We start from the raw sequence: 24,289 nt of genomic DNA, 5'->3' as shown, positions 1-24,289 counted from the left end.
CCAGCTCTGCCACATGCCTGCTGTGTGACCTTGGGCAAGTCACTTAACTTCTCTGAGCCTCAGTTCTCTCATCTGTAAAATGGGGATTAAGACTGTGAGCCCCATGTGGGTCAACCTGATCACCTTGTATCCCCCCAGCACTTAGAACAGTGCTTTGCACATAGTAAGTGCTTAACAAATGCCACTATTATTATTATTATTACTTTATTTTAATGTCTTCTTCCCCTTCTAGCCTGTAAGCTCCTTGTGGGCAGGGGTCATGTCTATCCATCTGGTATGTAATATTCTTCCAAGGGCTTAGTATAATGCTCTGCACCCAGTAAGTGGTCAATAAATGTAATTGATTGATTGATTGATGGTTCAGCCATGAAAGCAAAAAGGAGGCAGAGATCCAACTTCACGGCGTCCTAATCAGAAGCCGCAATCTGGGAGCCGGGAAAGGTGCATTATCCTTTGCACTGGGCTTGGCCCAAGTCAGAGTTGCATTTGAGAAGTCTGTGGGGGGGTCTCCAAGACCAGAGTCCCCCACCATCGTCCATTCTTTTCCCTCCCCACCCCCGCTGACAGTTATTCAGGCTCCTCCCCATGGGCTGGGCCCCCTCTAGGTCCCATGCCCTGCTCTTGAGTTGCTCGTGACCTTGAGATAGAGAAGCAGCATAGTCTAGTGGGTAGAGCACTAGCTTCTGTCTACCCCAGCACTTAAAACAGTGCCTGACTCATAGTAAGCATTTTAAAAATACCATAAAAAAGTGCAGGGAAGACAGGAGGATGAGAGCTAGGATGGGAGTAGGCACGAAGGAGTTAATCCATTTCCAGCCCTGCACAGAGTGCTGCCAGCTCTGTGGACAAGGATAATCATCATTAAACTAGTAATTACAGCCTCATGAGTACAAGAAGCCCCGCCTTCCAGGGAGATAAAGATCCTCATCAGGAGGATGGTGAGTTGGCTATTCCTCCTGTCTATTAGAGGAGCAGGGGGAAGACACTCAGGAGAAAGAAAGTAAACCCTGCTGGGAGAGGGTCTCCAGGAAAGGTTCCCAAGGCTCCCAGGAAGACCATGTTCCTTCAAGGATGGGAGCCTGGGCTCCTACTGGTATGGTCAGGGGGCAATCCTGCCCCATCAGCGGAAGGAGTGAAAGTCCCAACAGGAAAACGCCCCCCTCCCCTGATTCCTGCATCTTTGTTTCTCCCTTGCTCATGTTCTCCCCCTTAACTGGAATATACCCTCTCCATTAAAATTTGACTGAGCACAGCTCTCCATTTCGGAAGTCCTAGTGGACAGGCCTGGGAGTCAAAGGACCTGAGTTGTAATCCCATCTCTGCTGCACGCCTACTGTGTGACCTTGGACAAGTCACCTAACTTTTCTGGGCCTCAGTTTCCTCATCTGTGAAAGGGGGATTAAATACCCGCTCTCCCTCCTGCTTAGACCATGCACTCCGTGTGGGAAAGGGACTGTGTTGGAGAAGCAGCGTGGCTCAGTGGAAAGAGCACGGGCTTTGGAGTCAGAGGTCATGGGTTCGAATCCCGACTCCACCACATGTCTGCTGTGTGATCTTGGGCGAGTCACTTAACTTCTCTGGGCCTCAGTTACCTCATCTGTAAAATGGGGATTAAGACTGTGAGCCCCACATGGGACAAGCTGATCACCCTGTATCCTCCCCAGCGCTTAGAACAGTGCTTTGCACATAGTAAGCGCTTAACAAATGCCAATTAGTATTATTATTATCTGATTTTCTTCAACACCAGTGATTAGTGCAGTGCAGGGCACATAGTGCTTAATAAATGCCACAATTATTATTATTAATATTATTATTATATGTCCAGGAGGCCTTCTGAAATTAATTTTTAATCTCCCATATCTCCTTACCGCTTCTCCGGCATTTCTATAGCACCTAAGCACTTCAGCACTTTAGAAGCAGCACGGCCTAGTGGATAGAGCATGGACCAGGAAGTCAGAAGGACCTGGGTTCTAATCCTGACTCCATCAGTTTGCTGTGTGACCTTGGGCAAGTCACTTAATCCCTTTGTGCCTCAGTTTCCTCATCTGTAAAAAGGGGATTAAGACTGTCAGCCCTTCATGGGACAGGAATCTTGTGACACCTGATTAGCTTGTATCTTCCCCAACACATAGTACAGTGCCTGGCACATAGTAAGTTCTCAATAAACACCATAAAAAAGTACTCTCAATTTCTTGTAACACTTCTTTACAAATCTTATATACCCAATTATTTCAGCACTTATTAATGTACATCCCCCATTTTCTTTCTTCCCTCTATCTGTAATTTATTTTAGGGTCTGCCCCCTCACTAGATTGTAAGATTTGTGAAGGCAGGAATCATCATCAACTTCATCATAATTCCAATATTTGTTAAGCACTTATTATATGCCAAACACTACACTAAACGTTGGGTAGATACAGAAACAATCAGATTGGAGACAGTCTCTGTCCCACATGGGGCTCATAGTCTAAATATACTAATTCTCTTGTTCTCTCCTAAGCACTTAGTACAGCGCTCGGTACCTGCAATCATTCAGAAAGGACTACTGACTGCTTGATTTTTTAAATGATATTTGTTAAGTGATTATTATGTACCAGGCATTGTACTAAACACATGGGTAGATACAAGCTAATCAGGTTGGATACAGTCCATGTCCCACATGGGGCTCACAGTCTTAATCCACATTTTACATATGAGATAGTTAAGGCACAGAGAAGTTGAATGACTTGTCCAAGGTCACACACAGCAGACAAGTGCAGCAGATAAGTGGCAGAGCTGGGCTTAGAACTCCCAGACCTGTGTTTTATTCTCTAGGCCACACCCTTTCCCAATTGAGCCAAAACTGCATACTTCAACTTGTACTTCCCAAGTGCTTAATACAGTGCTTTGCACACAGTAAGTGCTCAATAAATACGATTGATTGATTGATTAAACCCCAGGATCCCAGGTCTACGGGTATCCTTCTGCATTGCTCCTCTGACAGTTCGAGTTCCCAAGCCCTTCCCTCGCCCACCCTCCAAGTCCCTTCTCTGATCAGACATATTACTCTATTTATTTATTTATTTTACTTGTACGTATCTATTCTATTTTATTTTGTTAGTATGTTTGGTTTTGTTCTCTGTCACCCCCTTTTAAACTGTGAGCCCACTGTTGGGTAGGGACTGTCTCTATATGTTGCCAACTTGTACTTCCTAAGCGCTTAGTACAGTGCTCTGCACACAGTAAGCGCTCAATAAATATGATTGATTGATTGATTGATTGATCAGACAAAAGGAGAGAGACTTTTTCTAGCTAAAATTTCCTGACTCCAACACTCATCATGATGTATCTGCAGCTCAGCTCTACACCTCTTTTCAGGAAGTCAAAGGAGAACTAATGAACGAGACGATTCCAAAGCAGAAACTAAAGCATCTCCCACTCTACAGCATTGGTCAGGGTTAGAAAATCTCTCTTGCCTGTTTGAAGCTGTCACCATTTTACATTTCCTTATACATGCTAGGAGATGAAAGTCATAGCAGGGAGCAAGCAAAGGGTTTCACACTGTGGGGAAAACAGCCCAGATTTTTTTTTATACTGATGATTTTTTTTTCAGTTCAAGGATGCATTCCTTGATCATGTTCAACCTGCTACCAGTAGGCTTTCTGTTCCTGACAAATGCAGTCACCACCAAGACATCATTCAGGATACACCCACCAGCTCCAAAGTATCTCATCCAACTCTGAACTTCCACTTTGCTTTGCTTTTTCAATGAGGTTAAAGCTGGCCAGTACAATGACCCCTGAAATTTCTGCCCCAATTTTCTCTTATGTCTGTTTACTTACTTTTCTGGGGATCACCATTTTGATTTCTACTCCTAAACTCCTTTTCCAAATGGATCTATACCTGCATCCCTCTCTCCTCTCTGAAAACCAGCATTTCTCCTTTGGATGTGGGGGTTTCCACTGCCATCACCCAAAGCCTGAGTCCTTTCATCGCATGGGCTACGGAGGTTCCTACCTAGAATTATCAGCAAGTTTCCCGAAGCGAGGAATTGTCTGTGCTGGGAGCAAAGTGGGAAAGGCTGGAACTTTACTCTGGGATTTAAAAAAAAGGTCCTGGAACTGTTGTTTTGGTTGTGACAATGGTTTGAAGGTGACAGTGATGAGAACGGTGCCCCTGGGCCGGTGAGAGGCTGCAGCACAGGACTCCATCTCAGCAGATAGAGCTGGAAACTGCCCAAAGTCACACAGCTGACAATTGGTGGAGCCAGGATTTGAACCCATGACCTCTGACTCCCAAGCCCGGGCTCTTTCCACTGAGCCACACTGCTTTTGATGGTCATGTTGTGCTAATAAATTGCTAATAAGCTGACGGTCATGTTGTGCAAACAAATGACTATGTCTAGCAACAGTCGGGTGCCAGAATGGGAAGCGAAGCAGCTGCAGGTGGGGCCTCGTGGCCTCTGGGGACTGGGGAAATGGAGGTGTTTTGGGTGGAATGTCAACACGCTGAGAAGCAGCGTGGCTCAGTGGAAAAAGCCCGGGCTTTGGAATCAGAGGTCATGGGCTCAAATCCAGCTCCGCCAATTGTCAGCTGTGTGACTTTGGGCAAGTCACTTCACTTCTCTGGGCCTCAGTTGCCTCATCTGTAAAATGGGGATTAAGACTGTAAACTCTCCATGGGACAACCTGATCACCTTGTAACCTCTCCAGCGCTTAGAACAGTGCTTCGCACGTAGTAAGTGCTTAATAAATGCCATCATTATTATTATTATTACATCCCCCCTGCACCTCTCTCCATCCCATCCTGTGCCAATCTCCATTGCTCCTCTGTGACAGGGCGGGAAGGAACTGGGAAATTTATCAGCAGGCCACACCAATGTCTCTGCCTCACTTGACCGCTTAGGCAGCAAAGGATTCAGAGCCACTGGTTCCAGCCACAGCATCACCGGGTTGGAAGAGACTATGTTGTAAGTACCTTGAGGGAAGAGATTGTCTATCAACTACCAACTCTACCAACTCTGCTGTATTGTACTTTCCCAATCACTTAGTACAGTGCTCTGCTCTTTAAATACCACTGTTTGAGAATTCATCTCCTCTAACTTCATGCTTCTAGACTGTAAACCACCCCCTTTTTTAATGGTATTTGTTAAACACTTACTATGTGCCAGGCACCGTACTAAGCACTGGGGTATTATAAAAGCTAATCAGGTTGGACACAGTCCATTTCCCACATGGGACTCACAGTCTTGCTCCCCTTTTTACAGATGAGATGATTGAGGTACAGAGAAGTAAAGTGACTTGCCCAGGGTCACACAGAAGAAAAGTGGCAGAGCCGGGATTAGAAATCAGGTCCTTCTGATTCCCAGGCCTGTGCTCTATCCACTAGCCCACACTGCTTCTCTAAGCTCTTGAAAACTCTTTGTGGGCAGGGAACATATCTACCAACTCTGTTGCATTGTACACTCTCAAGCACTTAGTACAGTGTTTTGTACACAGCAAGCACTCAATAAATCAATAAATATGACTAATTCACTGACTGCCTTCAGGGAGGCCAATTTCCAGCCAACACCAAGCCAGTCATGGTTTTCAGGCAAACCAAAAGGAGGTAGAGAAGCCAGAAGCTGGAATAGGGGAGCGTGGAAAGGGGTACACCTGCTCCTCTCCACCGAGAAATCCTTCCTTAGGTCTAAACTTAACCCATATCGCTGCAGCTTTGACCTATTTCTTCTTGTATTCACAATGAAGTTATAGGGCAGACCACCACCAGCCTCTAAACTGGGTGGCAGGGAGTGTGTTGCCTGTCTTCTACGGGCTAAATAATTGGGAGGCAACATGGCATAATGGATCGAGCAGGGACCTGTAAGTCAGAAGGCCTTGGGTTCTAATCCTGGTTCCACCAGTTGTCTTCTGTGTGACCTTGTGCAAGTCACTTCACTTCTCCGTGCCTCATTTGCCTCATCTGTAAAATGGGGATTGAGACTGTGAGCCCCACATGGGAAATGGACTGTGTGTAACCTCATTTGCTTGTATCCACCCCAGCGGCTAGTACAGTGCCTGGCACAAAGTAAGTGCTTAACAAATACCACAATTATTATTTTGGTAATAATTAGTATTAGTAATAATAACAATAATAATTCTACTTTCTTCAAATTCCCAAATTTTCATTCCAGAAGTTTTTCATAAGAATGAAAAATGCATCACTAGAAGCACTGTGGCCTATTGGGAAGAGCACTAGCTTGAGTGTTAGAGAGGACTTGGCTTCTAATCCCAGCTCCACCACTTGACTGCTGTGTGACCTTGGGCAACTCATTTCACTTCCTCTGTGCCTCATTTACCTCATCTGTAAAATGGGGATTAAGACTGTGAATCCCATGTGGGACAGGGAATGTATGCAACCTGATTATCTTGCATCTACCTCGGGGTTTAGTACAGTGCCTGGCACATAGTAAACATTTAACAAATATCATTTTAAGAAAATAATTGAAGGAAAATACAACTGAAGATTATGAATCCCTGCTCCTGGCCCTTGCCTGGAGCTCTCCAGGATAGGACATTAGACAGTAGGAGAGGACTCTCTCTGACCTCCAGGAAGCCATTTAGTGCATTCAGATTCTGCTCCCCTTGAAGAGTTACTGTACCTCCTAAGAACCTAAATGCCTCCCCTAAAATGAAAGAGGCTCATTAGTTATTTAAGCTGCACCTTCAGCAGCTCTTCTGCCTGTCCAGAGGACAATCGCTGTGCCGAGGGAGGCTTTCTGACTGAGAGAAGGAAACATTTTTGTCGACTCCTGGGCGATGTGAGACCAATTTGCTCAACATTTCAGCTTGCTTATCCTTTATGTCTTTATGGCCTCTGATGTTGGAATAGGAAAGCTTGGGACTCTGAGAAAATGGCATTTTCAGCTGTCCTCCGCCTGTCTTTCTCATCACCTTAGACAACACCATCTTCCTTATCTCACAAGCCAGTAACCTTGGCATTATTCTTGACTCAACTCTCTCATTCAACCCACACTTTCTGTCTGTCACTAAATACTGTCAGTTCTACTTCCGCAGCATCGCTAAAATCCACCTTTTCCTCTCAATCCAAACAATTCCTTTGCCGATCCAAGCACTTACCACATCCCACCTTGACTCCTGCATCAGCTGCCTCGCTGACCTCCCTGCTTCCTGTCTCTCCCCACTTCAGTCCATATTTCATTCTGCTGCCCAGATCATGTTTCTACAAAATCGTTCAGTCCTTGTTTCCCTACTCCTCAAGAACCTTCGTTGGTTGCCCATCCACCTCCCCATCAAGCAGAAACTCCTTACTGTGTGATCCTGGGAAAGTCACTTAATGTATCTGTGTCTCAGTTTCCTCATCTGTAGAATAGGGATAAGATACTTGACCTTCTTACCTGTTAGATTTTTTTTTCCCTGGCATGGGAAAGAGACTGAATCTGCTCTAATTAGACTGCCTCAAACTAGCACTTGGCAAGTAATAAGGGATAATAAATACCATAACTAGCTGTCCTGGAGGCAGGGGACTGGACCAAATTACCTCTCAATTTCCTAGCTCTGGGGTTAATAATAATTATGGCATTTGTTAACTGCTTTCTTGAGCCAAGCTCTGTAGGAAGCAATGGGGTAGATACTTGTGGGCAGGGAGTGTTATACTCTCCCAAGCGCTCAGTACAGTGCTCTGCACACAGTAAGCCATCAATAAATATGATTGATTCACATCAGATAATCAGGCTGGACACAGTCCATCTCTCATCAGGCGCACAGTCTAAGTAGGAGAGAGAACAGGGTATTTAGTCGCCATTTTGCGAATGAGGGTACTGAGGCACAAGACAATTAAGTTACTTGCCCAACACCATACAGCAGGCAAGTGGCAGAGCTAGGATTAGAAACCAGATCTTCTGACTCCGAAACCTGCGCTCTTCTTCTAGTTCACATTGCTTCATCAAAACTCTACTTGTTTCCTCAAAAGCCCCACTTCAAGAGTTTCACCCAGCTGAGACTAGAGGGTTTTTGTCTAGTCAGTGGTATGGATTTCCTGTTCTGGAAAGCCATAAGATCAGATCCTTCTTCCAGTCTGCTCAGGACAGATCAGTCAATCAATCAAAATATTTATTGAGCTCTTACTGTGTGCAGAGCACTGTACTAAGCTCTTGGGAGCGTACAATACAACGGAGTTGGTAGACAGTTTCCCTGCCCACAACGAGCTTACAGACTAGTGGGAAAGACAGACATTGATACAAACAGATAACATACAGTTTGTAGATATGTATGTAAGTGCTGTGGGATCATGACGAGAGCTTACTGTCTAGAGGGGAAGACAGATATTAACTTAAATAGACAATATATAGTTTATAGCTATGTATGTAATTAGAAGGAGCATAGCTTAGTGGAAAGAGCATGGGCTTGGGAATCAGAAGTTGTGGGTTCTAATTCCAGCTCTGCCACTTGTCAGCTGTGTGACTCTGGGCAAGCCACTTAGCTTCTCTGTGCCTCAGTTACCTCACCTACAAAATGAGGATTAAGACTGTGAGCACGATGTGGGACAATCTGATTAGCTTGTTTTCACCCCAGAGCTTAAGAACAGTGCTTGGCACATAGTAAGTGCTTAACAAATACCAATATTATTATTGTTATTATTAAGTGTATGGGATCATGAGGGGGGAACCCCAGCTAACGCTGCTCAAAACCAGAAAAGGTGGAATTGAAAGGGAGATGTCAGTCTTTGCCAGCTCTATCAGTCTTGTCTTGTTTGATGCCTTCGAGTCATTTCCAACCCATAGCGACCCCACGGACACCTCTCCCAGAGAGAATGCACCTCTCCATCTGCAATCATTCTGGTAGTGTATCCATAGAGTTTTCTTGGTAAAAATACGGAAGTGGTTTATCATTACCTCCTTCCACACAGTAAACTTGAATCCCCGGCCTCGAATGAATTTTAACTTGTAGCAGATTGTCTTCCACTCACTAGCCACTGGCCAAGCTAGGAATGGAATGGGTAGGCCTCTGCTTGACTCTCCCTCCCGTAGCCGAGACTGGTAGAGTACTGGAAACTCTCCAGGTGCAACCCTGAGAGGAGGCTCTATCAATATTCCTCCCTAAAAATGGAAACTCTATGGGCACTGCGGGCAGGAGGCAAGATTTCCCAGCTTAATAAAGGCTGCAGACAGAACACTTGGAAACACATTTCTGAGAGCTAACCCGTCTTACCATAGATAACCCTTTGGAATATTTTTTTTAAAATGCTAAACCGTGTGGCCTGTGGGGTAATATAATCTAAGGTCAGCTCCAGTGCATAAATGCAGTTTGTCACTTTAGCGGCATAATAGGGAATCTAACAAGGCCATATGTTGACCCCAGAGGCACCCCTGGCCAGCTGCCAAAATACAGGCTCAGTCCCTCTCTTTCACCATCCGAATAAAGGACAAGACTTGGTTTGTTTTGTATCCTGCTGACCAGGCCAAACAGATGAATACATAACATTGCCCACCATTAGGCTTGCAACAGAGACAACCCTGTCACAGCCAGGCCTGAGCAGATTCAAAGCCTGCAGACTCAAATTCACAAAAACTAGGCTTTTGTTTGTTTGTTTTTAAGGGGATTCATTTGGAACTTTGACATTAAATAGGTCCAGATCTGTTCACCAGAAAGTGGCATTCTGGCTCCATGTTGGCAGGATTCTGCTTTCAGGAGGGGAAGGAAGAGCCGATTAAGATCCATAAATCCCACAAGTGGCTCTGTTAGTTGTTTCTGTCCCAGAATTCTGCAACCACAGTAACTCTCCTACTTTTTTTGCTCAATAATGCCATTCCTCAGGGACAAGAATGCCAAGGAACCATGCAAGGTGTTCCCTGCTTCTTCACTGGGGAATTAGGGAAGTCTCCTGGACTAGAGAAGCAGCATGGCTTAGTGGAAAGAGCACTGACTTGGGTGTCAGAATACTTGGGTTCTAATCCCAGCTCACCGCTTACCTGCTGTGTGACCCCGGGGTAAATCTCTTAACTTATCTGTGCCTCAGTTCCCTCATCTACAAAATGGGAATTCAATACCTGTTCTCCTTCCTACTTAGACTGAGGGACCTGATTATCTGGTATCTGCCTCAGCACTTAGAACAGTGCTAACAAATACCATTATTATTATTTCCTCATTAGTACAGCCTCTCTCCCTCTCTTCCAGGTCAAGATTATGTAGTTTTGCATGGAGAAGACATGAATTTCCATGCCAGCAGGGACAAAGCAGCCATGACACTCAGGTGTCTGACATGCAGTTTGGATCAGGGGATTTCCTCTGCCCCTTATCTCCTGGTCTCTACTGTTAAGCACTCTTGAAGCACCCACAGGTTGACAGGAAATATAAGCAGAATTGGCTCTCTGCCCAGAAGAACCAGAGAGAAGAATTGCCAGGGGCCACCAGAGTCCTAAGTATTGCAGACAAAACTTATCCAAGGTGGCTCCCTGCTTGGACTGTGAAGCAACAATCAAAACGGAGAGCAAAATTGTATATGTTGGTTCTACTCCTTGGCTGTGGCATCAGAACTGGTGGGTTTTTTTTTTTCCCCACAGGAGTTAATTTCATTTGCTCTTAAGTCTGAAAATGGGGGAGCTGAAAAGCCCAAAGAAATTCCTCGATGAGTATGAAAAGTTCATTCATTCATTCATTCATTCAATAGTATTTATTGAGCACTTACTGTGTACAGAGCACTGTACTAAGTGCTTGGGAAGTACAAGTTGGAAACATATAGAGACGGTCCCTACCCAACAGTGGGCTCACAGTCTAGAAGGGGGAGACAGAGAACAAAACAAAACATATTAACAAAATAAAATAAATAGAATAAATATGTACAAATGAAATAGAGTAATAAATACGTACAAACATATATACATATATACAGACGCTGTGGGGAGGGGAAGGAGGTAAGGTGGGGGGATGGGGAGAGGGGGAGAGGAAGGAGGGGTTTCAGTCTGGTAAGGCCTCCTGGAGGAAGAGAGCTCTCAGTAGGGCCTTGAAGGGAGGAAGAGAGCTAACTTGGCGGATGTGCAGAGGGAGGGCATTCCAGACCGGGGGAGGACGTGGGCCGGGGGTCGATGGCGGGACAGGCAAGAATGAGGCACGGTGAGGAAATTAGTGGCAGAGGAGCGGAGGGTGTGGGCTGGGCTGTAGGAGGAGAGAAGAGAGGTGAGGTAGGAGGGGACGAGGTGATGGAGAGCCTTGAAGCCGAGGGTGAGGAGCTTTTGCCTGATACGTAGGTTGATTGGTAGCCACTGGAGATTTTTGAGGAGGGGAGTAACACGCCCAGAGTGTTTCTGGACAAAGATAATCTGGGCAGCAGCGTGAAGTATGGATTGAAGTGGGGAGAGACAGGAGGATGAGAGATCAGAGAGGAGGCTGTTACAGTAGTCCAGCTGGGATAGGATGAGAGCTTGAACAAGCAGGGTAGCGGTTTGGATGGAGAGGAAAGGACGGATCTTGGCAATGTTGCGGAGGTGAGACCTAGGTTTTGGTGACGGCTTGGATGTGAGGGGTGAACGAGAGAGCGGAGTCGAGGATTACACCAAGGTTGCGGGCTTGTGAGACAGGAAGGATGGTAGTGCTGTCAACAGTGATGGGAAAGTTAGGGAGAGGGCAGGGTTTGGGAGGGAAGACAAGGAGTTCAGTCTTGAACATGTTGAGTTTTAGGTGGCGGGCAGACAACCAGATGGAGATGTCCTGAAGGCAGGAGGAGATGCGAGCCTGGAGGGAGGGAGAGAGAGCAGGGACAGAGATGTAGATCTGGGTGTCATCAGCGTAGAGATGATAGTTGAAGCCGTGGGAGCGAATGAGGTCACCAAGGGAGTGAGTGTAGATCGAGAACAGAAGGGGACCAAGCACTGAACCTTGGGGAACCCCCACAGTAAGAGGATGGGAGGGTGAGGAGGAGCCTGCAAAAGAGACTGAGAATGAACGGCTGGAGAGATAAGAGGAGAACCAGGAGAGGACGGAGTCTGTGAAGCCAAGGTCGGATAGTGTGTTGAGGAGAAGGGGGTGGTCCACAGTGTCGAAGGCAGCTGAGAGGTCAAGGAGGATGAGGATAGAGTATGAGCCGTTGGATTTGGCAAGCAGGAGGTCATTGGTGACCTTTGAGAGGGCAGTTTCCGTGGAATGTAGGGGATGGAAGCCAGAATGGAGGGGGTTGAGGAGAGAGCTGGCATTGAGGAATTTGAGGCAGTGGTGTAGACAACTCGTTCAAGGAGTTTGGAAAGGAATGGTAGGAGGGAGATAGGGCGATAACTAGAAGGTGAGGTGGGGTCAAGAGAGGGGTTTTTTAGGATGGGAGAGACGTTGGCATGTTTGAAGGCAGAGGGGAAGGAACCAGTGGACAGTGAGCGGTTGAAGATGGAAGTTATGGAGGGGAGACGGGACGGAGCGAGAGATTTCATAAGATGAAAGGGAATGGGATCAGAAGCACACATGGCCGGAGTAGCACGTGAGAGGAGGAAGGAGATCTCCTCTGAGGATACTGCTGGGAAGGATGGAAGAGTAGCAGAGAGTGTTGAGAGCCAGGGGGTTGGAGAAGGTTGGGGAGTGACTTTGGGGAGCTCAGACCTGATGGATTTAATTTTATTAATGAAGTAGGAGGCCAGATCGTTGCGGGTGAGGGAAGGAGGAGGGGGAGGAAAGTTCTGGCAAGAGAACAAAACCTGAGGCCAAGGAACAAAATCTGAGGCCAGGAAGTAGCGTGGCCTAGTGAAAAGATCATGGGCCTGAGAGTCAGAGCACCTGGATTCTAATCCCAGCTCTGCTACTTGTCTACTATGTGACCTTGGGCAAGCTACTTAAATTCTCTGTGGCTTAATTCCTAATCTGTAAAATGAGGATTAAGAATAGAGCCCTATGTGAGATAGGCATTATGTCCAACCTGATTAATTTGTAGCCACCCCAGTGCTTGGAGAATAGTAAACACTTAACAAATACCATCATTATTGGTAAAAGGGAAAAGGAGAAGTTTTTGTAAAATGTCCCATCCACCAGTTGTTTAAAGTTCCCAGCTCCAGCCTCTCAGACCCCCAACTGGGTCTCTGAAAAGGGCTCGGAACAGGAAGGTGACAATCCAGCCCCTTTGGAGGAAAGCAACAAGGAACAATGCTTGACATTAGATAAACAGGAGTTAAGACCTTAGACCTACTCCCTCAGAAAAAGGCTTGAGGGACAAGGACTATACCCTTGGATCTGGGACTCACAGGCCTGGGCTCTTCCCACTAGGCCATAGCTGCTACCTTGACATTTCTTGCCATAATTCTCAGTGAACTCCAATCTGGAAGAACTGGAACCTGAATCAGAGACTGCTTCCTCTTTTGGTCCCCGTGAGGCTGGGATGTTATTCCCCAGCATCTCTATCAATCGTATTTATTCAGCGCTCACTGTGTGCCGAGTCCTGTACTAAGTGTTTGGGAGAGTACAATACAACAATTAACAGACACATTCCCTGCCTATATCTCTACACCTCCTTCCCGACTCAAAAACTCAGAGTGGGTGGAGGGTGAGAAAGAAAGATCGGGTGGCTTCACTAGTTTACGCCAGGCATCACTGGAGGTCACATTTCTGGCCCCCCCAAACTCTTCTTCCTCTGCTTTGCCCTCCAGGTCCCTTCCACTCAGGTTGCAGTCCCACCAAAGCCCACAGCTGCAGCCCAGAGCAGGGAGGGGGCCTCACATGCCTGCCTCTGGAATAATAATAATAATAATAACAGTAATAATAGTATTTGTTGAGTGCTTACTACATGCTAGACTCTCTACTAAGTCCTGGGGTAGATACAAGATAATCAGGTTCGACACAGTCCTTGTCCCCCAAAGGGTTCATAGGCCTAATCGCCATTTTACAGATGAAGTAAGTGAGGCACAGGAAAGTTAAGTGACTTGCCTAAGGTCACACAACGGACAAATGTCAGAGCCAGTACTAGAACCCAGGTCCCTTTGACGCCCAGGCCCATGCTCTTTCCACTAAGCCGTGCTGCTTCTTGAAGATTCATGAAGATACATGAGATTTATCAATCAGAGGTATTGAGTATTGTGTACAAAACACTGTACTAAGCACTTGGGAGAGTACAATAGTCAGGGGAAGACATTTTTACACTACTTATCAGGGAAACAGGTCCAGAGAGATTAAATTACTTTTTAAAAAATGGTATCTGTTAAGCACTTACTCTGCGCCAGGCACTGTACTAAATGCTGGGGTAGATACAAGATACTCAGGTTGGACACAGCCCAAGTCCCACATGGGACTCAAGATCTTAATCCCCGTTTTATAGATGAGGTAGACTCAGGCATAGAAAAGTTAATTAATTTGCCCAAGGTCACACAGCACACGAATAGCAGAGGCAGGATTAGAACCCAGATCCTTATGGCTTGCTCAAGGTCACCCAGATCTGTACTGGTTTTATTCATTTACTGTGTTTAGTTTTTATAACAAGTCTCTGAATTATTGAACAGTCAGGTATACTGTGTTCCCTGTTAGATGGCAAACTTTTTGAAAGCAAGGATCACATATTTCACTTCTTCCATATGTCCCCCGCAAGTTTGGTCCAGAGCTCCTCCCTGGCTCTGATGATGATGCTGATACCTGCTGAATCAGTACTACTGCAGGGATCAGAACTTCAGTCTCTTGGCTCTCTCCAAGAGCCTGCAATGTTTGACTCATCAGGAGCAATGGGCCTCGTGGTGTTAGCCATGAGGCTAAAACTCCAGGGAGGAGGCCAACTGCCAGCCAGCCTTCTGCCAACTGGGATGGATCGAAATCAAGTTGGCAGTCTGTGAGGCTGGGTGTTTCAAGTTGTGCCTGTCAGAATCTCAGGGCATCAGGCTACTGTTTTGCTCTGCCTGTCCCTTAGTCACATGTGCCCAAGGGCCATTTTGAATAGGTCTCCTCTTGGGCAGGCCAGGGATGGGCCAGGTGAGGTTCGGTCCTAATAAATCAGCACGATCTGCTCTCTGAGGGGTCAGAAACCCCTTTGGGAAGGACAAGAAATGACTGGAAAATGTGGACTCTGTGGGATGGGTCAGCCCTCTATAGAGGGTTGCTGTTTCTTGACCAGACCCTTGGGTTGCTGGAGGAAAAACATGGAGGGGATAACACTAATTTTCAAATTTTTATTTGGTAATTTCATCCTGACACATTTGTACTACTACCTGATATATTCTTATCATTTGATCGAGAAGCAGCATGGCCTAGTGGAAAGAGCACGGGCCTTGACGTCAGAGGACCTGAGTTCTAATCCCAGCTCTACCACTTGTCAGCTGTGTGACAGATTTGGGGAAGGAGTTAATTCCAAGCTGGGGGAAAAGCGTGAGTGAGGGGACAGAGGCAGGAAAGTTGAACACCAGGTTCAGTTAGAAGATTGGCTTAGAGGATGAAAGAGAGCAGTTGGGAAGTAGCAAGTAAAAAGAGCAGATGTGAAAGGTGGGATCTTCTGGTGGAAAGCATAGTAGCCAATTGTGAGGAGTTTTTTCCTGGAAGGACCCAGGGAGTCAGGGGAGGCTTTTGAAGAATGGAGAGATATGGACTGGGAGATGCTTTTTTTTCTGGGTATTTTTTAAGTGTTTCATTCAATCATATTTATGGAGCACTTACTGTGTGCAAAGCACTGTTGTGAACACTTGGGAGAGTACACTATAAATCGGGTTGGACACAGTCCCCGTCCCACTTGGAACTCACAGTTTCAGTCTCCATTTTACAGATGAGGTAACTGAGGCACAGAGAAGTGAAATGGCTTGCCCAAGGTCACACAGCAGGCAAGTGGCAGAACTGAGATCGAAACCCAGTTCCTTCTGACTCCCAGGACCCGTAATTTATCCACTAGACCACTCTGCTTCTCCATGCAGCCATGCTTCAAAGATATCTATGACAAGGTGTATGATATTGATCAAAGAGAGGAAAGCCTGGAGGCTGACAGAGTAATCTCGCCACATTATGGGCAGAATTTGAATTATTATTATATTTGTGGAGTGCTTACTATGTGTCAGCACTGGGGTAGATGCAGATTAATCAGATTGGCCCTAGTCGCTGTCCTACATGAGGTTCACAGTTCAGGTAGGAGGGAGTAGGATTTAATCCCCATTTTACAGTTGAGGTTACTGGCACACAGAGAAGAGAAGTGACTCACCCAAAGTCACTCAGCAAGCAATTGACAGGTCAGGATTAGAACCCACCTCCTCTCAGGCCCACACTCTTTCCACTAGGCCATGGTGCGTTGTATCAGAATTGTAGCCGATTGGGTGCAGCGGGAGGGGCGAATCCAAGAGATGTTGTATAGGAAAAACTGGGATTTGGCAATGGATTGAATGTGCTCCACCTTTCCTAGAGAGATGCCCCAGAAAAATTTGACCCCTGAGAACAAAGTGGATGCTAGATGAAGGAGTCTTTTGAGATTTCTGGCCAAAGGGTTTTCTTGGAGCCTGAAGGATAGTGACTGGAATACGGAAATATAAACACAGGCTTGCCGACTCCCAGCTGCTCTGGTGATGGGGAAGGATCCCAGACTGGTTAAAGCCTCACCTAACCATGAATAGGACACACCCCAGAATTCTCTAGTTACAAACCCAAAGTATCAGTTGGAACTGGGTAATTCCTGCAAGAGTTCCCAATCGGCCATCTGCCCTTGAAAGGACTGGATCCAGACAGACGGGGCCTGGCTCTGGGGGCTGTCGTGGTGGGTGGCCCATTGTATCCTGGAGCAAACCTGTCATTTGGTGTAGTTAACGATCAGTAAGCATAGATTCCTGCTTTAGCAAGGGGAGCCTCGGGCTGCTGGAAAGGCGAACAGGAGGTATCAAAGAAAAAGCCTGCAGAAGAGGAATTTAGGCTAAAGGAGCAGTTAGAGACTGAATCCTTAGAGAGTGCTATCTCCTCCAACATTTGAGCAGGCCATGATGCCAGACTGGTATTTAGGGAGCATTGTGTCCTGGATATTTTTAGGTGCTATTTTTCTTTTTTATGGTATTTGTTATGCAATTATTCATTCAATCATATTCATTGAGCACTTACTATGTGCAAAGCACTGCACTAAGCACTTAGGAGAGTACAACAACAAACAGACCCATTCCCTGCCCACAGTGAGCTCACAATCTAGAGGGGGAGACAGGCATTAATATAAAAAATAACTAAGTGACAGAGACTACTAAGCACTGGAGTAGATACAAGCTAATCTTGTTAGGCACAGTTCCTGTCCCAGGTGGGGCTCACAGTTTTAATCTCTATTTTACAGATGAGGTAACTGAGGCACAGAGAAGTGAAGTGACTTGGCCAAGGTCGTACAACATAGAGCAGAGATTAGAACCCAAGTCCTTTTGACTCCTAGACCTGTAGACTCCTAGACTCTTGCCACTAGGCCATGCTGCTTTCCAGAAGAAAGCTCCCCTTTCCCTTTCCCCATCTTCAGCCCTCACACACCTCATTTTCCTCAGAATTGGGGAACGTATTGACCGAATCTATAAGAATTCCCTCTTGTTTTTCCCTCTTCCTGTCCTTTAAGCTGGATGGAGTTCTTCAGAGTCCATTCCCAGCCTTTGTCAGAAAGGGGCTTGACTGATGCTATACCTCAGTTAAGGATCAGCTGAATTCCAGCCTGGGAGGGATGGGTTTCCAACTTGGGTCATTAGCCCAGTCCAGAAGGGGCAGAATTTCATCCTGAGCTGCCACAGTGCCAACCCCTTTCTCTTTCTCTGACTTGCATTTTCAGAGATGTATTTAGATGTCCTGACCATATAAAATGGTGGGGAGTAAGGCCCCCAAGTACAAGAGAACCCTTAAAACCTTAAAAAAACCCCGCTCAGTTTAACCCAGTGAGGGCACTGGGTCGTGTGATAGCAGGGGGCTGAGGGTGATTGTGGGGGTCTGAGGGCTTTCCTTCCTTGAGTCCACTAAAGAACAGGGCAGGGTTAGGTGGGGATAGTGGAATTAACCAAGGTGGCCCCATGGAAGTCTCTTCCGGCTCCAGGATTCCGTTAAAGCTGTGAAGATTTAAAATACCGCAGGCAAGGCTCCAGCTGGCTCGGCTTAGCTCTCGATGAAGAAGACAGGGACTCCCAAAGGCAAACACTATGGGCTGAAACGGGCCCAAGTGGAGAAATGGCTTTGGCTGGGAAGAGGGGATTAATTGGTGATGGCCAGCGGTTCTCAAAGGGGAAGTGTTCCAACAGACAATGGCCTCTTTTCTTATTGGCAGATCCAGGACCAGGATAGCTCCGCTGGATCTCCTGGGCAGACTGGGCTGCCAGATCACAGGATGCAGGATGTGGTGTTATAGCCCATCGCCCGCTTAGTACACTCGTCTTAACAAGTGAGTTGTGGATTGGAGCCCCGAAGCTTGACCATATGTCTGGGGAAGCAGTGGGTTTGGCCAAAACTGGCTTCTGTTCCTAGGGTGCTCAGGATCCCCCCCCCCCCCCCCCCCCGCCCCACCCTGTTTCAAAACAATATTTGGGGTATTTGTTAAGCGCTTGCTATGTGCTAGGCATTATTCTCACTTGTTATGGACTTAATTTGTGCCAGGCATTGTACTAAGTTCTGGAGAAGGAACAAGATAATCAGTGTGGCTACATCCCTGTCTCACATGGGGCTCACAGCTTAATCCAGAGGGAGGATTTAATCCCCATTTTATGGAGAGGTAACTGAAGCACTGGGAAGTTAAATGACTTGCCTAAGGTCACACAGCAGGCAAGTGGCAGAGCTGGGATTGGAATCTAGTTCTGCTGACTCCCAGTACCATGCTCTCTCCACCTGACCATACTGCCTCCCCACATTCCCTCTGAAAGGGACTCAGCTTGGGGCAACCTTCGGCTCCCTTTGCCTTGGACTTTCTGTTCCAAATCCTAGGAGGAGGCTAAGAGCAAATCCCATGGCATTATTATCAGTGGTATGGGCTGAGGCTTGCTATGTGGGGAGCGCTTAGGGGAGAAATAAAAGAAATGATCCTCGCTCTCAGGTAACTTGCGGTCTAATAGGGAAGACAAGGAATTTGAAACTGGTGTAACACTATAGTTAAAAAGAGAGTGAGATTAGGTATGAATAATAAACCCAAATTAATGAATAAATTGATAACAGTTGGGATGGCATGCCTAAGAATGTGGGATATTAATCAGAACTGACTCCTCAGTGAGGAAACGTTTTTTAGAAGGGCTTTGAAGGAGGGAAGGGATGGGATTAGGCAAAGTGGAGTTGGGGAAATAATCCCAACCAGTGAAGGAAAGTGTGTGCCCTAGTGGATAGAGCACAGGCCTGAGAGATCTGCTGCTTGTCTGCTGTGTGACGTTGGGCAAGTCATTTCACTTCTCTGTGCCTCACTTACCTCATCTGTAAAATGGGGATTGAGACTGTGAGTTCCATGTGGGATTGTGTCCAACCTGATTTGCTTTTGTCCACCCCACTGCTTAGTACAGTGCCTTGCTCATAGTAATCACTTAACAAATACCACAATTATTATGTGCAACAGGATGGAGGCAAGAAATTTGACAGCAAGGGGCTCTTTTCACAGGAGCAGAGAGCAAAATTGGGGTGTCGGAGGGAAAGAGAGCAGAAAGTTCGCAAATAAAGTGAGCTTGGGGGCAGAGTTGCCAACTGTCCACAAGTTCATGCAGCTGTGCCCTCCTCAGTTGTTGTCAAAAGGGCAGAAACAGCTGGGCCCACCATAGCTGCCCATGAAAGTGCTGGAGCAGCGGCTCACTAAAGTCTGCTGACATTAACGGATATGGAAATATTTTTATGGGCTCTATGGATATGACCAATTTTGACTCTTTTTTTCCAGACTGTTAGCAACCTTGCTGCCCCTGCCACAATAGTGTTAATGTCTGTCTTCCTCTCTAGACTGTAAGCTCATTATAATAATGATGATGATGGTATTTGTTAAGCACTTACTATGTGCCAAGCACTGTTCTAAGCACTGGGGTAGATACAAGGTATCAGGTTTTCCCATGTGGTGCTCACAGTTTTAATCCCCATTTTACAGATGAGGTAACTGAGGCACAGAGAAGTTAAGTGGCTTGCTCAAAGTCACGCAGCTGAAGAATGGCGGAGCCAGGATTAGAACCCATGACCTCTGACTCCCAAGCCTGTGCTCTTTCCACTGTAAGGGCAGGGCATGTGTCTGCTAACTCCATTCATTCATTCAATCGTATTTATTGAGCGCTTACTGTGTGCAGAGCACTGTACTAAGCGCTTGGGAAGTACAAGTTGGCAACATATAGAAACAGTCCCTACCCAACAGTGGGCTCACAGTCTCTCCCAAAGACTTAGTACAGTGCTCTGTACCTAATAAGTGCCCAATAAATATGATTGATTGTGGGCATTAGCCTGCAGAGGGAACAGCTGCATGAATTTATGGGTGGTTGGCAACCTTCCTTGGGGATGACCTTTTCCACGCCCCTTAAATTAGAACTGACTATTGGTGGTGAGGGACTCCTTATGTGGCCTTGCAGACAAAGACTATCCGCTGGACATTGCAGACTCCTCCGGAGAGTTGGCTGGCCTATAGGTAATAGGTTCTCAGCCTATGGTCTGAGCTGGGCTGGGCCAAGCCTGGGTTTGGGATGGGTCTGGCTTCCTTCAGCCTTCCCCCTTTAAGGTCAGTGAGGACCAAGGTGGATGGGTGTGGCTGAGACGCTCTCTTCAATCTATCAATCAATCGTATTTATTGAGTACTTACTCTGTGCAGAGCACTGTACTAAACACTTGGTCAGTCAATCGTATTTATTTAATACTTACTGTGTGCAGAGCACCGTACTAAGCACTTGGGAGAGTATAATATAACAATGTAACAGATACATCCCCTGCCCACAACGAGTTTACAGTCTAGAGGAGGAGATAGTCATTAATATAAATAAATTGGTAGATACATTCCCTCCCTTCAACAAGTTTACTTTGTTGAGTCGGTGCAGTGCATTCGTACATGCAATGGTCATTCCCAAGGGCTACTAGGATTACACATCCCAACAACCCCCAGAGATAATTGTTCAATCATGAATCCTTCAGGCAGGTGCACCAATTTCTCACACGAGTTAGGCTTGGGGTCCCTGCCTGCCTGACCCAACGTGGGCCAGGCTAGGAAGCCTTGGCTGTGCGGGCTTAGCTGAGCTGGGTATAGACTAAATCGGGATTTAAGGAGTGGGCAGGATTCCAGCCTGGGTTGCCAAATGACTGGCATCAGCCTTCTTTTCCGCTTTTCTGTCTTTCATTTGTTCTCACCCGAGGTGAGTCAGCGGCCACTCATTGCCAAATCTCTACTAAAGAGAATAGTTGCTGGAGCCTTGGGAAACTGGGAGAGAGATGGGAGCTGATCCTGGGTGACACCAGAGTAGGCGGGCAGTGGTTCCTTAGAGAAAGTTGTAGTGAAAGAGCGATTCAGGCAAAGTCTACGCTTGCCACTGCTGCTCTGGGCTGCTGCCACCCACAAACTGGATTCTGGTTCATTTGGCTACCTCTTCAGAGTCAGAGGCTTTTGAAGTCTCCTTTTTCTCTTTTTCCAGTGCTAAATCGTGTCAACCTTTGGCAGCTTTCACTGAAAATGTTGTCCAAATGTCATTCATTCATTCATTCAACCATATTTATTGAGCACTTACTATGAGCCAAGCATCGTACTAAGCGCTTGGGAGAGTACAATATAGCAATAAGCAGACACATTCCCTGTCCACAGTGAGCTCAGTGTCGCCTTGCAAGCAGTCAGTGAAAACTCAGAGCTTTGCAGAGCTCTGGCATCTCCCCCTCTAGACTGTAAACTCGATGTGGGCAGGGAATATATCTACCAACTCTGCTGTATTGTATTCTCCAAATCACACAGTACAGTGCTCTGCACAGAGTAAGCTGTCAGTAAATGCCACAGACAGATTGACAGAGAAGCAGCGTGGCTCAGTGGAAAGAGCACGGGCTTGGGAGTCAGAGATCATGGGTTCAAATCCTGGCTCCACCAATTGTCAGCTGTGCAACCTAGGGCAAGTCACTTAACTTCTCTGCACCTCAGTTACCTCATCTGTAAAATGGGAATCAAGACTGTGAGTCCCATGTGGGGCAACCTGAGCACCTTGTATCCCCCTCCAGCGCTTAGAACAGTGCTTTGCACATAGTAAGTGCTTAACAAATGCCATAATTATTATTATTATTATTGACTGAATAGGGGAAGGGAATGTTCAGCTCTAAGACCTGTGCTGTTAGAGCCCTACATTCTGGCCCTCTTTTTTCTCTCTGTTCATGTGGCAGGCTTGGGGCTCTTTGGCTTATTGTTTGTTTTATTGTATGTGTTAAACACTTCCAATGTACCAAGCACTGTTCTAAGCATTGGAGTAGATGTTGGTATTTGTTAAGTGCTTACTATGTACCAGGCACTGTACTAAGCACTGGGGTGGATACAAGCAAATTGAGTTGGACACAGTTCCTGTCCCATGTGGAGCTCAGTCTCAATCCCCATTTTACAAATGAGGGAACTGAGGCCCAGAGAAGTGAAGTGACTTGCCCAAGGTCACACTGCAAGCACTTACTCTGTCAAGCACTGCACTAAGCATTAGGGCAGATTCAAAATAATCAGGTATCACATAGGCTCACAGTCTAAGTAGGAAGGAGAACATCTGGTGGTAACCTTCTCACTGTGCCTCGATCTCACCTGTTTCACCACCGACCCCTGCCCCACATCCTAACTCTGGCCTGGAGCACCCTCCTCCTCAAATCCGCCTGACAATTACTCTCCCCGCCCTTCAAAGCCTTACTGAAGGCACATCTCCTCCAAGAGGCCTTTCCAGACTAAGTTCCACTTTTCCTCATCTCCCACTCCCTTCTGCATCACCCTGATTTGCTCTCTTTTCTCCTCCCCACCGCCCCACAGCACTTATGTATATATCTGTAATCTTATTTATATTGATGTCTGTTTATTTGTAGGGATGTCTGCCTCCTCTCCTCTAGACTGTGAGCTCATTGTGGGCAGGGATTGTCACTCTCTACTGCTGCGTTTTACTTTCCCAAGTGCTTAGTACAGTGCTCTGCACATAGTAAGTGCTTAATAAATATGATTGAATTAATGAGCCCGTTGTTGGGTAGGGACCATCTCCATATGTTGCCAACTTGTACTTCCCAAGAGCTTAGTACAGTGCTCTGCACACAGCAAGCACTCAATAAATATGATTGAATGAATTAATTAATTAATCCCCATTTTGCAGATGATGACCCAGATGTGACCCAGAGAAGTTAAGTGACTTCCCCAAGGTCACACAGCGGGCAAGTGGCAGAGCTGGAATTAGAACTGATGCCCACTGACTCCCAGGACTGTGCTCTTTCCACTAGGTCACCCTGCTTCAGATCAATGACATGTGCATTAGTGGTTCTTTGTCTTTAAGAAAAGGGCCAGCAATGATCAGATTCTGGGTTTTGGTCTGGAGAGGAGGCCGGGCAATACAGGGAAAGATACTTGGTTCCAGAGACAAACAATCCATCAACCATTTTTATTGAGTGCTTATTCTCTGCATAACACTGTATTTAGCACCTGAGAGTACAATATAGTAGACTAGAACTTGTGGTAACTGGGGATTAGGGGTAAGGCCCCCGTTTAAAATGACCTCCCCACCTTTATCTTTCTCTCACCTAGCGATTTGCTCTTCTACTGTGACATGGAAAACAGCTAGAAAGTGTTCAACAAATGATCATTCACTCTTTCCTTCCTTCCTTCCTTATGTGATCCTACATTTCAGTAACCCTGTGTGTGCTGTCCCTCCCAGACAGATTTTCTTCTGGCTCTGCACTCTTGAGTCACATCCTATTCATGTCTGGCAATTGCTGCTAATGTCACTCCATTAGGAGAATAAATTCCTCATGAGAGACCTAGTCTTGTAAATCAGTCAGTGGTATTTACTGAGCACTTATTATGTGCAGAACCCTCTATTAAGCACCCATAATGAGCTTAAAGTTTAGAGGGACTGTAATTTTTTATGGTATTTGTTAAGCGCTTACTGCATGCCAGGCACTGTTCTAAGCGCTGGGGTAGATACAAGCTAATCAGGTTAGACACAGTCAGTGTCCCAATAGACACAATAAACACTGTGTCCTCTCAGTGTTCATCCTCATTTTACAGATGATGAAATGGAGGCACAGAGAAGTGAAGTGTCTTGCCCAAGGTCACACAGCAGACATGTGGAGGACCCAGGATTAGAACCCAAATCCTTCTGTAAATGGCAGGGATCATGCACATTCACTCTTCAGCCTCTCACCCCTGATGACAAAACAAGTGCAAACTGCAACAGGAGAACTAAGCTACTTATTAGGAAGAGCTTCCTGGCTTTCAGAAAGACTAAACACTAACTAGAATA

At 46.3% G+C, this 24,289-nt stretch overlaps 1 protein-coding gene and 1 non-coding gene across 2 annotated transcripts in view; both read right to left on the bottom strand.

Moving 5' to 3' along the window:
• GPSM1 (G protein signaling modulator 1) overlaps positions 1–24,289 on the bottom strand; it is a 151,653-nt gene that overhangs the window by 108,286 nt on the left and 19,078 nt on the right. The window lies entirely within an intron of this gene.
• Positions 8,920–9,057, bottom strand: LOC119927599. The gene has a single exon (XR_005450586.1). It is a non-coding gene; the product is annotated as a small nucleolar RNA SNORA7 (small nucleolar RNA).

Source organism: Tachyglossus aculeatus, chromosome 4 (genome assembly GCF_015852505.1).
Source record: "Tachyglossus aculeatus isolate mTacAcu1 chromosome 4, mTacAcu1.pri, whole genome shotgun sequence".
NCBI lineage: Eukaryota > Metazoa > Chordata > Mammalia > Monotremata > Tachyglossidae > Tachyglossus > Tachyglossus aculeatus.
This window is presented reverse-complemented; position numbering and strand designations above follow the sequence as displayed.